This window comes from Lampris incognitus, chromosome 3, assembly GCF_029633865.1.
Source record: "Lampris incognitus isolate fLamInc1 chromosome 3, fLamInc1.hap2, whole genome shotgun sequence".
NCBI classification, from domain to species: domain Eukaryota; kingdom Metazoa; phylum Chordata; class Actinopteri; order Lampriformes; family Lampridae; genus Lampris; species Lampris incognitus.
In genome coordinates this window covers 71944101-71963066 of record NC_079213.1, presented here as the reverse complement: position 1 = coordinate 71963066, position 18966 = coordinate 71944101, and positions in this window count along the sequence as shown.

Sequence of the window (18966 nt, the reverse complement as noted above, 5' to 3'; positions counted from 1 at the left end):
CCTCCACCTCAAGTCTTTTCATTTCCACTGCAGCCTCCCTCGTCAACCTCTCGACAGCCAGTTTTTCCCTCTCAGTTTGAGCACGCTCTCTGTCGGTCTCTCTCAGTCTCTAACAGGAGCAGCTCTTTCCTCTGCTCGAAAGTTAAACCAGCCTCACCAGGCCAGGCGCAGCGGAAGTTTCCAGCCCAGGAGCAACAGCAAACAACTTGGGTGTAACGACTCCAAGTTCAGTCAAGTTAGCTTTAATAATAGCTTTAACGTTCTCCTTCATTCTCTTACTACCGACTTCCAATTTAAAATGCTTGGCGATTTTCAACAACTGCTCCCGCGAACAGTGCTCCAAGAACTCCTCCGACGGAGCTCTCAAAAAATTCCTCCACACTAGCCATGACTTAAACACAATGTACCTGCCCAAACCACGTCAAAACCGCCGATGCAACAAAAACAGGTTACAAATCCTACCCGCAGCACAGCCCCAACACACAGCCCAAAAATATCACCGCAGCACCGTCCCTCTAACGGTCTATCCAGAGTCTAGCTAGCTAAGCTCCCCCCTAGTCTTAAACCCGGTGAAGCAACCATAAAATGGCGACCCACCTGCGGCTTTGGACGTGCCCCCGAGACAACTGCTCCAGCCACGTTCTCACCACACTAACAACCCCGCCCCCCCCACCCCAAACGAATTCCAAAAGGAACCCTCTCTTAAGCCTAACCAGGGGCAGAACGGCAATTTTACTTCGTCGTGCCCAGGACCGACAGAAACCAACGCCACAAAACACCATCATAACCAGCGCGGCGACACAAACACACACTCCTCAGAACAAATCAGCGGCTCCTTTCCCAGTATAGCTGCTTACAGTAACTCAACACAACAAACAACCACTTACCACAGTCGTCACTGCCTCCAAAACGAGGCGCCCAGTTTACTACGCTACAGCTGACCTGACATCACGCCAATACGAGATCAACAAAGGACGACCCCCCCCCCATGTCACAACCCGACTCGTAGGCTGCGACAAAGATGGGAGACCAGACGAGTTCGCCATTTTGCCCAAGCACGTTTATTTACAAAACGACAAAGAGCAACGAAATAACGTGGTAGACCACGCTCAGCTCATGAGCAAAAAAGCCGAACCCCCGCCCCTGACCAATATTATGACGAGCATCCGCCCCTCACCAGGATCCTGCAAGACAAAGAACACAAAATCACAGGCGCCTCTAGTGGGGTGGAGGGGTCGTCTCAGTAACCTTATGTTAACCTTATGCGTGGGTTTCCTCCGGGTGCTGCGATTTCCTCCTATAGTCCAAAGACATGCAGGTCAGGTGAATCGGCCATATTAAATTGTCCGTGTGTGTGTGTGTGTGAGAGAGAGAGAGCCCTGTGATGGTCTGGCGGCCTGTCCAGGGTGTATTCCCACCTGCCGCCCAATGACTGCTGGGATAGGCTCCAGCATCCCCATGAGTTTAAGAGCAGGATAAGCGGTTTGGGTAATGGATGTGTAAGGTAGTAATGTAAATCCGCCACAGGGTAGCACTGTTACGCTGTATGTTCCCCGGGAATGCCGCAAATGGCGATGTTTGTCCCTTTTGCAACACCGTACCCCTAGTTCTTGTCCCGGGCGCGATATTATGAACCCTAAATAGCCCTCGCCAAAATCCCGTACCCTGTCCCAAATCTCGCGAACGGACGCCGGATTTCCGCTGCAATTTTGGACAGCTGGCTGCTTTTGTAATTTTGGACTGCTGGCTGTCAACAACAGAACGGAGGTAAGTAACGTTAGTTGTCTGAAAATGAACATATATCTAATAAATAGACTTTCTCACATTTAAGAAAGCTGATCAGTAAGTTGTTACCTGTGTATAAAAAGCAATCTCACTATTTACCAGCTAGCTAACTTACTGCACAAGTAGAGTTGACTTTGTGAAGGAAAGTGAGGTTTAACATGTCAAAACGCGCACTCCAGATGAACTTCCCCTCGCTGCACACCCATAAGTCCCTTCCTATCTCTCTCGCCCCCTCTCTCTCTCGACCCGCACGCGCGCGCACGCACGCGCGCACGCACGCACGCACGCACACACACACACACACTTTCTGTCTGCTCATCCCCTACTTCCTTTTGCTTTACAGAAATGGCAGATATTCTTTGCTGTCAGATTTGCAAGCCCACTCAGATTGCAGAGGAGAAAGCAAAAGAGCTCGAGGTTAGGTGCAAGTATTTTTTTAAGAGTAGTGTAGTGTAATAAGCTGACACTTATTTAAAGATGAACCAACAAAACATTTGAAAATATTCGTTTTGATTGTTTTGCTCACCATGTTACCCCATATTGTGGCAGTCATAATTCACTGTTGTTACCGTATTGGGAGGTGCTTGTGTCTTACAGCCAAGACAAAGGCGCAGCTGGGCTAAAAGAAAAACAGCCCATAAGGCTGTCACTCAGGACAAGCTACCTACATGAAAGACAGACACGTGTGTCTCCAGGCTGTTTCAATAAAGGCTGTCCAGTGAATGTTGCAGATGAAAAAGTTTGCATTTGCATCAAAGGGCAGTAACCGTGTCTTTTACACTTTAGGGACATATATTTGAGATTGGTCCCATTCAAAAAAGTGTAAAATTATTCGCAATTCTTAACTGTGCTGGATGACAATTCACTCCGGGCATTATCCCTTACATAATATCTACATTTTGCCACTTCCTGACAGGCGAACCACCCTCACATCAAGATGAGGCATCAAGATGAGGCATCTGATGCTACCTATGAAGCTACTAGCAGCTCAGTAGCTGGAACAAGTAAGGTCACAACTAATCCTCAGATCCTATCGCTACCCTTGACTGATACTCAGCATCAAATTAATTACCATTTAATCTATCTAGGCACATCAGACACAGAGGACCTGAAGAGGCAGCTGGATGACTTTGTTGGAGACCTGAAAAGGAAGTTGGAGGAGGATGAGAGCTACAGCGCACCTGTTAAGGCTTTTCTGTCCACTTTCTCAAAGCTCCACACAGACTCAGCCATCCAGTCTGCTTTGTTCTCCATAGGGAAAGCACCACAAGCCCAACCGATGGGACGGAAGAGACCAAGGGGTTTCCTCCAAACAACCACCACAATAGGTGTCCAACCTACAGCGGTGAGACGAAGAAAGACCCCTTTGGGTGGGAGGAGAAGCCTTGGAGCCGGCCGGCCCCCAAAAAGCTCTAAGAAGGAGCACGGCTACCACAAGAAGGGAAGAGCAAAGCCCGCACCTCACAATCTTTCCTTCTGTGTCCAAGAAAACAGTGCCTTAGGGAAGACACACTGAGGGCCATATGCATGCACATGATAGAGTGATATACTGTACATCCAGTCTCCTTTATAAATGCACTAGCAACCTAATGATTTTTTTCTCTCTTTTTAGAGAAATATTGTAATTGAGCACAATTTGCTGGTAGATTGTTCACTTATGTTCATGTTTTAGCTTAATATCCCATTAGAAGTATCCAACTATTTTAGTACTATTTCCCATAAGGAATACCCAACTACTGTAGATGCCTCATAGAGGTTAGAGCCTATGACAGACTCACACCCATAACACGAGCATGTTGTCAATAGATTTTTTTTTAGCAGTTAAAAAGGACAAGTGATACTTGGTAAAGTGCTTGCTTTTGTTTCTAATATGAATAATAGTAATAACTACCGTATTTTCAGGTGTATAAGTCGCACCGGTGTATAAGGCCAAAATATTTTCATATATAAGTCGCACCTGTGTATAAGTCGCAGGGCCTGGCAAACTATGTAAAAAGGTGCGACTTATACACCGAAAAATATGGTAACTATATTGATTCAGCAATAGCACTTTCCAGTGACCAATGACGTACAAATGGACCTCCATGAACTGATTTGTGTCAGGTACCTGGGTGTTGAAGGTTAAAAAAAGCTATAGCTTTCCACATATTGGCTCAGCTCAGCTCAGCCCTGTTCTTAGCTTTGTGCAGAAGCTCCTCTACTCTCTAAAAGGAAATGGGCTCCATTGCTTGGGCGCAGGTCCTATAGCTCAAAACTATGGTTTCTTGAGGAACCCCAGGGACTCCTTGCCATTAGAATGGCAATCTAGGTTGGTGACGGTGTTATTTGAATTCATCTATTTGAAAAAGAGCTTGAGAACAAAAACGGTTGTTGGGCCCTGAGCCCCTATTGGCGGAGGTCCAGTCCCATCGTAAGGAGTCATGTTAAGACATAAGGGGCTGGCTTATCTGTCTGGCCAGACAGATTCCCTGTTCCATCAGGGAACAAAGTGTTAAGTTGCGAGATCCCAGCAGACTAGTCGCACATGATAGTGTGATATACTGTACATCCAATCTCCTTTATAAATGCAGTAGCAACCTAATGATTTTTTTCTCTCTCCTTTTAGAATTGTAATAATACAGTCAAAATTGTAATAAATTTCATGAAATCCATGGCGTGTCTTCTTTAAAGGGGAATTTCAATTTTTAAGACCCTGGACCCTATTTTTAGATCTGCTTTTATCTAAATGAATGGTGGTATTTTCAATTATTGCAGTCGCTCCTGTCGAGAGTGAGGGGTCGCCAAAGTTAGTAAATTTCTCCCCCTAGTGGCAAAATAATAATTAAAATGGCAGTCTTATGTGCTCTCCTCTGTTCATGATCCTCAATGCTCATTGAAACTTGAGTAGTTTCGATGTCTGATACGTCATTACTTTTACCCAAGTAGCCTATAGCTTTTCAGCAGGCCTTCTTTATACAACACTGTGCACTATACACTATAGGCCTAGGCTAATAGTAGAAAATGTAAACTTTCTGGTAAATGAAATGAAAGACATGACTAGGATGTTTGTCTTATGATTTAAGTGTTTGCCCTGAAAACGAAATTAAGCAGGAAGTCTAGATTATTTTTGGTTTTGATTAAAAATAATCAAAATATTAAGTTACATAACTTATGAATCGTCTAAAAAGTGAACCATGGGGTTGAAATTATGATTGTGAGGGAAAGAATAGCCTTAAGTTGACTAACCTAACAATTTTAGGTTACAAGGTCTGCCTCTGCTCCTTGGATACGTTATTGGTATTATAACTGTGATGCATTTGAGGCTTGATGAGACAAAGAATCAGAATGAACCCCAGCTAAAAGGTTACATTGAGTATTACATCACGACAGAGTCAAATATGTCATCTTCCTGAGGGTGGCGCTAATGTGCAAGAGCTGAAGGTGGCGCTAATGTGTAAGACTTGTAAAAGTCATATTACTACAATATAGGAGCTCGTTTTGTTTGTAGTCATGATAAGGGGTGAAGTATCCTATGCTCAAACGTGGAGCAAGCAAAGATTGAGTTAAAAACGTTAATGTTGATTGTGGATAACTTAGACAGGTTAAATTGTGGGTGTACAGCGTTTCCTTGATGAGCGCTAACCCCATAACAACATATTTTCGCGTTGCTACGGTGGCGCACACGTGACAAAGCCAGAAACGGGATTTTGGCGAGGCCTATGTAGGGTTCATAATATCGCGTCCCGGGCAAAAGGATACGTTGATCAAATGTTTTTTTGTTTCTTCTGCCGGAAGGTGAGCAGTGTTACTGGCGGTCTGCATTATCATAAAAATATTGATTTATATCGCACATATTGTCTAACTGTTTATTCTGTGGTGCTAATAGACAAGTTTGCTTATAACCTAGTTAAAGTTTGATGTCGAACATTGTATTTGGCAAGAGAAATGTGACAAAAAGTGTTGGCTAGCCTGTTGAGCATTAGCATGGCATATAACGCAGGATGCAGTATTATTTGAGCAGATTATCCATGTTTTTTTTGTTTAATTTTATGGGTAATAAGTGCCTTATTTAATTTATAATGGATGACATTTGCTTTGGTTTTGCCGTAAGGTAGCATTTTGATATGAGATGTGTTTATTTGCACATTTGCACTTTTTATTTTAATTTTATTGAGAAAGAAAAAATGTTTTTTGTTTCTTCTGCCGGAAGCTGTGAGTATGATGAGGCCAGCGGCCAGCTGATTGATGAGAGGTGAAGTGTAAGCGAGTGCCAATAAAGTGTCCAGGTCTCAGCCACGATCCCAAGCCTCCGCCTCCTTCCTTTTCCACGCAAACATCGTACTACAACAAACACAACGCAGAGTCCCAGGGCGTGTAGGGAGACGACGACCGAACGCAAAGTACGGGTTACAGATGGATGGATGTGAACCTTATTTGTAGAATTATTAAGGGTGCAAATTTCTTTTTGGGGTTGTTGCTGCATAGTGGTAAAAACTAAAATTGATTACTAAGAGCATCAAAAAACACATGAATAGTGATTTATAACGTTTACCTATATAGCTTTATTAAATCTTATTAATAAGTGTTTTACTTAAAGTATTCCTCCACAACTCTCAGTGAATACAGCTCATGGCCCAAGTGTCCATCTAATGATTATGATGCAACGTGCAAATCTGTAGATAGGCTGTTTGTTAGATATTGTTTCATTAAATTTGATTAACGTTGATTTGATTGACTCCTGCTGATTGATGAAATTTGATTGACTTTTATAATATTTAAAATTTATATTAAAATATTTGTCGTATTTTCTAAAGTGGCTACTTCCCCCTGTGCGTCTTTCAGCACCCAGGAGGCGTGGAAGGCAGCGAGGAGAGAGAGAGACGCTGTTTAATTCAGTAATTTTTGTAGTGCTCATTCATTCATGCCTTGAACGAGCACTACAGATGCGATGTTTGCTTTGAGAATGTTGATGGAGAAGTATAGAGAAGGCCAGAAGAAGTTATATTGTGTGTCTGTGGATTTAGAGAAAGCATATAACAAGGTACTGAGAGAGGAGGTGTAGTGTTGTATGAGGAAGTCGGGAGTTGCAGAGAAGTATGTAGGGGTGGTTCAGGATATGTATGAGGGAAGTGTGACAGTGGTGAGATGTGCGCTTGGAATGACAGATGGGTTCATGGTGGAGGTGGGATTACATCAAGGATCGGCTCTGAGCCCTTTCTTGTTTGCAGCGGTGATGGACAGGTTGACGGATGAGATCAGGCAGGAGTCTCCATGGACAATGATGTTCGTGGATGACATTGTGATCTGTAGTGAGAGTAGGGTGCAGGTTGAGGAGAGCCTGGAGAGGTGGAAGTATGCACTGGAGAGAAGAGGAATGAAAGTCAGTAGGAGCAAGATGGAATACCTATGCATGAATTAACTGTGCCCCCCAGTTATGTGGAGCGCTTCAACATAAGCCTTAGACTTCCAAGGGTCCCCGTGCTGTGGAAGACGTCCTGCCTCATTTCTGTGTCTAAAACTGCATCCCTGTGACTCCAAGCACTACGGACCGGTAGCACTGACCTCCCACATTATGAAGAGCCTGGAAAGACTTATCCAGGAGCAGCTTTGGCCCACAGTCAAGCCACACTTAGACACCCTCCAGTTCACCTACCAGCCCCGATTGGGAGTTGAGGATGCCAATATTTACCTACTTAACCGTGCCTACGCCCACCTGGATAAGCCAGCGAGCACTGTGAGGGTCAAGTCAAGTCAATTTTATTTGTGTAGTCCAATATCAGAAATTACAAATTTGCCTCAAGGGGCTTTACAGCAACACAACTTCCTGTCCTTAGACCCTCGCATCAGATAAGGAACAACTCCCTAAAAAAAAAAACCTTTAACAGGGAGAAAAAATAGGATGAAACCTCAGGGAGAGCAACAGAGGAGGGATCTCTCTCCCAAGATAAACGTGCAATGGATGTTGTGTTTACACTATTTACAGAATACAGCATTGAAAGAGGATAACAGAATTATAATGGAATTATAGAATTTATGAAGAATATGATGCGCAGGATGCCAAGCAGTGTCCAAATGCCACCGGAACAGTCCAGGACCCAAGCCACGCGACCAACATCACCATGTAAAAAAAACAACAACAAAAAACAGGATAACAAAAATTATATGGATTTATAAGATATATAAAAAGAAAAATGTGATGAGGGGGATGCCAAGCAGCATTCAGGTGGTGACCACCATCACCACAGAGACCTGGGAGGAGGACCGACTGCACAACAGCACATGCACACAAGGGAGACTCACATGACACCATTCACACACAGAAAAAGAGAAAGGAAAAGACATCATTCAGATAGAGAGAAAAGACAGGTGCGAGAAGAGAATAGTTTGCAATAGTCATTAGTCATAATCAATTAAGTCATCAATTAGTCATAATCTATATGCTATAATCTCATCGGCAGAACAGTGGTTGGTAAATTCATTGAGGCAGAAACCGACCCGCTATGCAGTACAGGTTGTGAAGCACTCAACTTAAAGGCAGCTAATTGTAAGCTAAGGCAAAAAAAATTAGTTTTAATTTTGGATTTAAAGGACTGAACAGACTCTGATTGCCTGATGGCAGCAGGCAGGTTATTCCAGAAGAACAGGGCCTGATAGGAAAAGGCCCTGCCACCAGCTGACTTCTTCTTAACTTTGGGTACACACAGGAGCCCTGCATTTTGAGAACAAAGAGCTCGAGATGGAATGTACCGTTTAAGGAGATCAGACGGGTAAGATGGGGCAAGCCCATTTAGGATTTTACAAGTCAGCACAAGCACCTTGTATTCTGATCTAACATGGATAGGAAGCCAATGAAGGGGGGGGGGGCAAGAATTGGTGTAATATGGTCAAATTTCCTGGATGTAGTGAGGATTCTAGCTGCAGCATTCTGAACCATCTGAAGATAGTCCATGGGCCAGAGCCCAAAATTTCCTATTTCGGTACACTCAAGGTGGCAAAACTTACTTATAATTTTTGAAAGGATCCATGTCTGTAGATGATATTTTGGTATGATAACCATTCCTGAGTGGCAGCTGTATCACAGTTATCAGCTCATGAAGTTAACCACCCGCTAAACTAAATTGCATTTTAGACGCTGGTGCATATCCTGGTTTAGCCTCATGGTCAGGACATTTTTCAATGTTCTATAATATTGTCTTTGGTATCATTTTAAAGGGGACCTTCTTAGCTTTCATTCAAGCCCTGTTGTGGATATTTCTCACAAATATAGAGGTCACTTGAGCTCTTCAACCCGTCAATAACACACATCTTTCTGCAATGTTCGCCTAAACTATATACTTTCTTTTAGCCCTGTGGCATCTAGGAATATCAGGGACACAAAACACAAAAACTGGAATACTCACAGGACTGTAAAGATTCAGGAAATGTATAATATACCCATACTATTTCATTGTGTGAGGTGATTGTGAACCTTAAATTAGAAGGGCATTATTACTAAGAAACTAACTAGACCAAAGCCAGTTAGTCCATGGGTCAGACCAGATATCGATATCACCCAAGGTGACACAACTTCACTGGTGCCATTTTATTTGGTACACTAACAGAAGTAAAATAATACATGATAACCTTTCCAAATGAGCAGCTATTTCATGTTTCTTTCAGGAAACCTGTTTCTGTGCTTCTCACGATTGTGTATTTGCCCAGATTTTTACAAATATAGCATTTCAACACCCCTGGTACTGATTAGCCTAGCTTAAACTCTGGGACAGTTCTTAGTTGGCCAACAACCAAGGATAACCAGTACTGTGTACTTCCATTCATTGTGCTAAGCTAGGCTAACGTGCAGCCAGATAGCTTTCTACTAAACACATATAGAGGAAACTGGTATCTATCTTCTTGTCTCGCTCTGGAGAAGACTGTAAGCCAATTTCCCATAATGTTAGCATGTTCTTTTAATGTATATGTTAATATGATTAGTTAAAGTGGCTACGAGGAACTTTCATCTTGTGTTGATTTTAGCGGCCTCATGTGGACAAAATACAGCTGTTGCATAGCAACTAGGTAATGTATCTATTTGTGGCTATGTAAGATAAATAATGGTAATATGACGCTGGTGAAGCAAAGTAAGCTTTGTTTTAGTAGTGTTCATACACCTAAGTTACATGTATTTGTTTGTATGTGGCAGGTGAAAACTGACTGAATATGGCCACTGGTGAACAAGCAAGTTTTTACCCAATACCAAAGCGCCCACGGGTGGAGTGCATTATCCACTGTTCTGATGATACAGATAAGCTGGTTTCACTACAAAGTGTCGACTCATGGAGAACTCTGCTCAGGGCAGCTCAGATACGAAATCATGCACCAGTTTTGAAACTGGCAAAAGACATTCCTGAGGGACAGATTCCAGCAATCTACTACCACAGAAAGTGTCGCAGTATCTTCACTATGAAGCAAATTCTTGATGGCCTCCTTGCAAAAGAAAAGAAAAGTTGTGTCTCTGCTGAAGAGAAACAATCTAAGAGAGTAGCTCGACATGCTCCAAGTACATCTAGGACTTATGATGCAGAGTGCATATTTTGTCAGAAAAACAGCAAATATTCCAAGAGACAGAATACGAGAGAAGTACTGGTGCAGTGTCGAGAACTGCGAGCTGATGCAAAGATCAGGAGTGCAGCCACAAAGAAAAGGGACAGCAGAATCCTTGCCATTGTGAGTAGTGACCTTGTAGCAGCTGAAGGGCACTACCACAGGTCATGCTATAGACTTTACACCAAAGAAGAGGTTTCCAAGGAGAGGTTGCCAGCAATGAAGATGATGATGCTGCAGCCCAGTATGAAGCTGCTGTGAATAAGGCATACAATGAGCTGTTCCTCTTCATCAGGATGGAGCTTTTTGGCAATCCTCAAGTGATGACAATGACTGATCTCTCTTCTAGACTGGTAGCTTCAATGAACTCCCAAGGCATTGCCCAAGTCAAGGAATCAACCAAGAAGCACATAAGGCGAAACCTGGAAAGTGAGTTTGCTGGAGCCTTGCAGATATTCCCTGATGAGAAAGGAAAATTCCTCCTCTATCCCGATAACTTGTCCATGAGGGAACTTGCCAAAGAAAATCAGTCTCTCAAAAGGGAGCTGCAGACCCTGAAAAGTGTCAGTGCACAAGATGTTATAGCCAAAGCAGCCATCAAATTGAGAGCAGACATTAAAAGTCAAGATGTTCCTCAAACCTGGCCGCCTGAAGTCAAACCAGAAGCAGAATGTCCTACCATTCCAGAGTCGCTCATTATCTTCCTGTACTCTCTACTCACAGGCTCAAATGATCCTGATCATGCATCCCAGAGAGTGCAGTGCCTTCTGCAGTCATTTGGCCATGACATAGTATATGCAGTGACACGTGGAAATACCAAGCCTTCCAAGCACATTGTTCTGCCATTCAGTGTCAAATCGTTGACAGGAAATGTAGAGTTGATAAACATCCTCAACCGACTTGGCCACAGTGTGTCCTATTCACAGATGGAAGAGATCAACACTGCCCTGTGTCTCCAGAAACTCTCATCATCAGGGAGTGGCATTGCCCTTCCAGCTAACATCCATCCTGGCATATTCACAACTTTAGCCTGGGACAATATCGACCGTCTTGAAGAAACTATCAGTGGTGAGGGAACATCTCACAGACTCAATGGGATTGCTGTGCAAGCAAAGCCAGTCAACCCACTTCCTGTCCAACCCATGCCCACTGTTCCCAAAACAAAGAAGAGAAGCATTGATGGACCCCCACCAATGTTACCAACTTACAATGCTGGACAACCGGTAGGGCCACCACAAAGCAAAAAGTCAGATGCCGATACTGCAGCCAATACTAAGCTTGCCAGAGAGAAAAACCTTCTTTGGGTCCTAGCACGCATGTCACAACAAGAAGAACAGTCAGTCAGCAGCTGGACAGGCTTCAACATCCTGACTCGAGGAGAGATGACGGTCATCCCCGACAATATAGGCTATCTGCCTACCATCAATGCTCCAGCGACACAAATGTCTACTGTCAACGAGGTGCTTAACCAGTCACTGAGCATCATGCAGTGCTTAGGCCTGAGGAAGATTGTCTGTGTCTTTGACCAAGCCCTGTATGCGAAGGCTGTCGAGATCACATGGAAACACCATGACAAGTTCCATGATATCATCGTTAGGCTTGGGGTATTCCACACCATCTGCACACTGCTGGCAATAATAGGAAAGCGTTTCCAAGATGCTGGACACAAAGACCTCTGCACTGAGTCTGGCATGATTGCAGAAGGCTCAATTGCTGGTGTTATGGATGGCCGCAAGTACAACAGGGCAGTGCGACTACACAAGCTCCTGTATGAGGCTCTCATGCGACTGACCTTGAATGGTTTCCTGTCCTGGTTGGAAGAAACTCACAGGAATGACATGGTTCACCTGAATGAGACACTGAAGACCATTGACAGCCTTGGGAAAGAAGTCTCACAACATGCTTTGAAGGAGGTCCTCGAGAACAGCTCTTGTACACGCATCATGGATCTATTTGAAGTCTACTGTGAGTTCCTTAGAGGTGGAAACGGCAGCCTCGCGAACTTCTGGATGTCCTATTTGGACATGGTTGAAATCTTGTTGGGGCTCATCCGAGCATCCAGAGAGGGAGACTGGATGCTACACTTGGCTAGCATTCGAGCAATGATCCCATGGTGCTTTGCTTATGACAGGATGAATTATGCACGCTACCTCCCCTACTACTACGCCCAGATGTCTGAGCTGCCCATCACACACCCAGATGTGTACACAGAATTCATGGAAGGAGGCTTCTCAGTCCAACTGGGCTCCACCAATCCCTTTGGCCGAATCCCTGTTGACCAAGCTATAGAAGAAACGGTGAACAAAGACACCCAAACAGCTGGAGGGACAAAGGGATTCAGCTTGAAGCCAGGAGCTGTGACCAAATATTATCTCACAGCTGAGTATAGAAGCATGTACCTCAGACAGCTGAGAGACCTGACAGGTCAAGGCAGGTGCAAATGGTCTCATCCAGATCTACAGAGTCCAAGGATCAAGAGAGATGAAGCAGATGTCCAGTCTCTCATGGACCTTATGGAGAATAACTGGCTCAATCCTATGTCCCCTGATGAGATTGATTTGGTTAGCCTCTCCACTGGCAACATGGCTCCACCTGATGTGACCATAGATCTCTTGAGAGCTCTTGAGAAAGGAGAAGAGGCCTACCAAGCATTCCAGCAAACAAGGTTAGATGCAGACCCACCACCTGTGAAATTCCACAACAAGATGACCAAGCAAAGTCTGAAAACATTCTCCAATGTCAGCATAAAACAAGCTCATGGAAAGAAAGTACAGGATGTGGTTCTGAAGGCAGATAGAAACCTTTTCAGTCACATGATCCTGGTGGCTGAAAGCAGGAAGGTGAATCTGAAGGATGTCCTTGCCTACCCATTGGGCCCACTACCATGGGCACTGGCAAATGCTGATGGGTCCTTACGAAAAACAAACAAGGCTGCACTTGCCAGAGAGCTTGAAAAGAATGTATCTCCTGCAGAAGACATCCCAATCCCATCTACTTCCATCATTGATGGGATGAGCCTGGTCCAAAAAATGAATGGCAACAACAAAACCTTTGCACAGGTGGCAGAGTCAGCCTTGACCCAGGTCCTCCATGAGGGAGCACAGAGTGGGAGGATTGATGTTGTTTTTGATGTCTATCACCAGACTTCGATCAAAGATGCTGAACGACTGAACCGGGGTGGAGACATCACTCTCCAGTACAAGAATCTTGCAGGGGGACACCACGTCCAGCAGTGGAGAAAATTTCTGTGCAGTTCCTCCAACAAGACCAGTCTCATCAAGTTTCTGGTGGAAGAGTGGAAACTCCCACGATACAGAGCTATGCTGCATGGCAAGGTGTTGTACATGACCTGTGAGGAAACCTGCTACAAGTTGACAGAAGATGGGTGTGAGGAAGCAGCAGAACTGCACTCCTCACATGAAGAAGCTGACACCCGTCTGCTCCTGCATGCATTGCATGCAGCAAATGCGGGCTCAAAGTCAGTTATCATCACAGCTGAGGACACTGATGTCATGGTGCTTTGTCTTGGCTTCCAGAAGGACATCACCTGTCCCATCTACCAGAAGTGTGGGACTCAGAACCGCACACGGTTTGTCGACATCACCAAACTGGCAAGTTCACTTGGAGACAGCATCTGTGACAGCCTAATTGGCTTACATGCCTTCACAGGCTACGACACTGTCAGTGCATTCGCTGGTCGAGGGAAGCTGAATGCCCTGAAGATAGTGAGAAAGCACACTTCCTGCCAAGAGACTTTTAGTCAACTGGGACAGACATGGAATGTGAGTGATGAGCTGTTCCAGAAAATTGAGCAGTTCACCTGTCGGATGTATGTTGCTAATAGCAGCACTGCTGAGGTGAACAAACTGCGTTACCAGCTCTTCTGCACCAAAAAGGGAGAGGTTGAGTCCAGCCAGCTGCCACCATGTAGAGACTGTCTCTTTATGCATGTTCAACGAGCCAACTATCAGGCAGCAATATGGAAGTGCTGTCTGCAGGCTAACCCTGTGGTGCCAAGCCCTACTGAGTATGGATGGACAGACGATGAAGGCAAGCTGGCCATTTACTGGATGCGCTCCCCACCTGCACCAGATGTGGTCTTGGAAATGCTAACATGCAAGTGTGTGCATTCATGCAAAATGCCAAGCTGCATGTGCCTGTCAAATGGACTTCCATGCACAGACATGTGCAGGTTACAGACCTGCAGTAACCAAAAACAGCAGGATGGTCCAGAACTGGACTTTGAACTTGGGGAGTCAGATGATGAGAGAAACGAGCAGTTTGATGAATGACAGTGTGATGATTCTGATGGTATTACTGTGGTAGTAGTCTATTGATGCACAGGATGTTGATTCTGGACATGGTTACCCAGAGCTTGATAACAATAATGTAACCATATTCACATATACCCATTACCCTACCCATTACCATTAGATATACCCACTAATGATATGGGATTACATGTATCATTGACAAAGTATATGTAAATGTCAATGTTGTTTAAAATATTAAAATAGTTCATTACCTCACTATGGTATTCCTTTTTATCATGTATTTTGATTGTGTATTTAAACAAATGTATAGAGACCAGTTTGTGACCTAACTGGCTTTGGTCTAGTTCTCATTTAAGGCTCACAATCACCTCACACAATGAAATAGTATGGGTATATTATACATTTCCTGAATCTTTACAGTCCTGTGAGTATTCCAGTTTTTGTGTTTTGTGTCCCTGATATTCCTAGATGCCACAGGGCTAAAAGAAAGTATATAGTTTAGGCGAACATTGCAGAAAGATGTGTGTTATTGACGGGTTGAAGAGCTCAAGTGACCTCTATATTTGTGAGAAATATCCACAACAGGGCTTGAATGAAAGCTAAGAAGGTCCCCTTTAAAATGATACCAAAGACAATATTATAGAACATTGAAAAATGTCCTGACCATGAGGCTAAACCAGGATATGCACCAGCGTCTAAAATGCAATTTAGTTTAGCGGGTGGTTAACTTCATGAGCTGATAACTGTGATACAGCTGCCACTCAGGAATGGTTATCATACCAAAATATCATCTACAGACATGGATCCTTTCAAAAATTATAAGTAAGTTTTGCCACCTTAAGTGTACCGAAATATCGTCTGGCCCATGGACTAAGAGTTTTAGTACTAGCATGTGGCAGACCTGAAAACAGAACATTGTGGTAGGATGAGGAAAAACACAGGAGACGAATGCGAGTTTGAACTTTATTCCTCAGCTCCAAAACCAAACTGAAACAGGAACAACCTTGCAGCAGAGAGCCCGGGAACGTAAACGCTATGCCTCTCACAGCCCTGCTGGGTGAGAGGCATAGCCCCTAGTGTCCGCCACAAAATTACAGTAATCAAGTCTGGATGAAACAAATGCATGTATTAGAGTCTCTGCTTCAGCTACGGACAGAAAAGACCGAGGGTCATGTTCTTTGACTTGTCTAGTACCTTCAACATCATCCAGCCAGCTCTGCTGGATGAGAAGCAGGTAGATGCCCCCCTTCTTGTGTCCCGGATTGCTGACTACCTTACTGGTAGACCACAGTATGTGTGCCTGCAACACTGTGTGTCAGACAGAGTGGTCAGCAACACTGGGGCTCCGCAGGGGATGGTCCTGTCTCCCTTCCTTTTCACCCTCTACACCACGGATTTCAACGACCACACAGAGTCCTGCCATCTTCAGAAGTTCTCTGATGACTCTGCTATAGTCGGATGCATCAGCAAGAGCGAGAAGGCTGAGTACAGGGCTGTGGTGGGAAACTTTGTCACATGGTGTGAGCAGAACCATCTGCAGCTCAGCATGACTAAGACAAAGGAGCTGGTTGATGATCTGAGGAGGGACATGTCACCAGTGACCCCTGTTTCCATCCAGGGGGGTCAGTGTGGACACTGGGGATGTATATAGACAATAAACTGGATAGGTCTAAGAACACTGATGCCCTCTACAAGAAGAGACAGAGCCATCTCTACTTTTTGGGGAGGGTGAGGTCCATCAACATCTGCCAGACAATGCTTAGGATGTGGTATGAGTGTGGTGGATGCAAGGCTGGTGACATTGTGGGGGTGGAGCTGGACTCTCTGGCGGCAGTTTCTGAGAGGAGGATGCTGCTGAAGTTATGTGCCATCATGGACAATATCTCCCACCCACTCCATGACATGCTGGTCAGGCACAGGAGTACTTTTAGTAATAGACTCATTCTGCAAAAATGCACACTACAGAGCGCCACAGGAGGCCATTCCTGCCTGTGGCTATCAAACAATACAAATATTCCCTCAGAGTGTCAGACACTGAGTCAACAGTCATTAGACTGGCCCTTCAACTTATTTTACTCTGTCAGGTGTTTGTTTGTGCTGTTTGTTTCATGCTGCAGTAATACAGTATAGATAGGATGCTATATGCAGGAGCATGGTGCACATATGTTTACATGTTTTAGTCTTATTTCTATTTCTTATTTTATCTCCTATTTCTATTTATTTCTATTTTTCTCATTTCTATTTATTTCTATTTTCTTGTTATCTTGTATCTTGTTAGTTTTTCTTCACTAGAGCGTGAGTGTCTATAATAGGACCTAATTTCCCCTTGGGGATAAATAAAGTATTTCTGATTCTAATTCTGATTCTGATGAGAGGGAGGACAGTGGAATGGTGAGGATGCAAGGAGGAGAGGTGATGAAGGTGGATGAGTTTAAATACTTGGGGTCAACTATTCAAAGTAATGGGGAGTGTGGAAGAGAGGTGAAGAAGAGAGTGCAGGCAGGGTGGAGTGGGTGGAGAAGGGTGTCAGGAGTGATTTGTGACAGAAGGGTACCAGCAAGAGTTAAAGTGAAGGTTTAAAAGATAGTAATGAGACCAGCTATGGTGTATGGTTTGGAGACGTTGGCAGTGACAAAAAGACAGGAGTTGGAGCTGGAAGCGGCAGAGTTGAAGATGCTAAGATTTTCATTGGGAATGACTAAGAAGGACAGGATTAGGAATGAGTATATTGGACGGACAGCTCAGGTTGGATGGTTTCGAGACAAAGCAAGAGAAGTGAGATTGAGATGGTTTGGACATGTGCGGAGGAGAGATGCTGGGATTATTAGGAGAAGGATGCTGAAGATGGAGCAGCCAGGGAAGAGGAAAAGCAAGGAGTAAAGCTAGGCTGTGTCCAAGGCTGTGTCCTTGCCCCAACCCCTGTTCAGCCTTATGTTCTCAGCCATGCTGTCAGATGCCTTCAGAGAGGGGGACGCTGGCATTGCTGTCAATTACCGTTTTGATGGCTCTCTCTTCAACCTTCAGCGGCTTAAAACAAAAACCTTAGTTAAAACAGCACCCATCAACGATCTTCTGTTTGCCGATGACTGCGCCCTCAACGCTACATCCGAAGCCAACATGCAACAAAGTATCAATAAGTTCTCAGAGGCTTGCAACAACTTCGGCCTCACCGTCAACATAAAAAAGACTGAAGTACTTCATCAGCCAGCTCCAGGCAAGCCATACAATGTACCCAACATCACCATAAATGGGCATCGATTAAATGCGGCTGACAAATTCACTTACCTGGGCAGTTCTCTCTCCAGATATGTCACCACTGATGAAGAGATGACCGCACGACTTGCTAAAGCAAGTACTGCTTTTGGCAGACTCCACAAGAATGTGTGGAACAGGAGAGTCATCACCCAGGAGACAAAAATCAAAGTGTATCGGGCCATAGTTCTCACCACACTGCTTTACGGCTGCGAAACATGGACAGTTTACAAACGCCATGCACAAACACTAAACCATTTTCACACCACATGCCTCAGAAAACTTCTTGGCATAAAGTGGGATGACAAGATCCCTGACACAGAGGTCCTCACTCACTCAAGACTGCCGAGTATACACACCATCCTCATGCAATCACAGCTTCGTTGGGTGGGCCACGTAGTTCGCATGCCAGACCACCGGCTCCCAAAGAAACTGTTATATGGTCAACTCAAGCAAGGCAAACGTTCCCATGGTGGTCAAAACAAGCATTTCAAAGACACCTTGAAGGTTTCGTTAAAGGCCTTCCCCATCAACTACGACACATGGGAACAGAAAGCTTTGAACAGAGGAGAGTGGCGTGCAGCTGTCCGAAATGGTGCAAACACATATGAGGCTGCCAGGATTGCTGCAGCAGAGAGCCGCAGGCAGGCAGGCAGGCCAGGAAAGACCGTGCCAGCAACCCTCCCGCGACTCCCACTATCCCATGCCCACACTGCCAAAGAACATTCAGGGCGCAGATTGGACTAACCAGCCATCTTCGCACCCACAGAATTCGGCCCCTACAGGATGACTAGATGGTCCTCGTCGCTGCACCAGACGAACAACACACGCTATATATGTTAACAGTTTGAAATAGTTAATATAAAAACACACACAATTCCCCCTTGACTTCTGTGAAAACGTATTACTATTCCCACCGTGTCTGAAATTTTAGGCACTCCCTTGCTATTTTCCGTCTCTGCGGCTCCGCCATGTTTCATCAGCCGAGGTAAACGTATTTTTTTTTAAACTTTTTCATCATTAGTCATTGCAATGGTAGCCTGGTAGTTGTTCAAATTTGCAGCGACATCTAGTGTCAAAAGTAAGAAGTGCA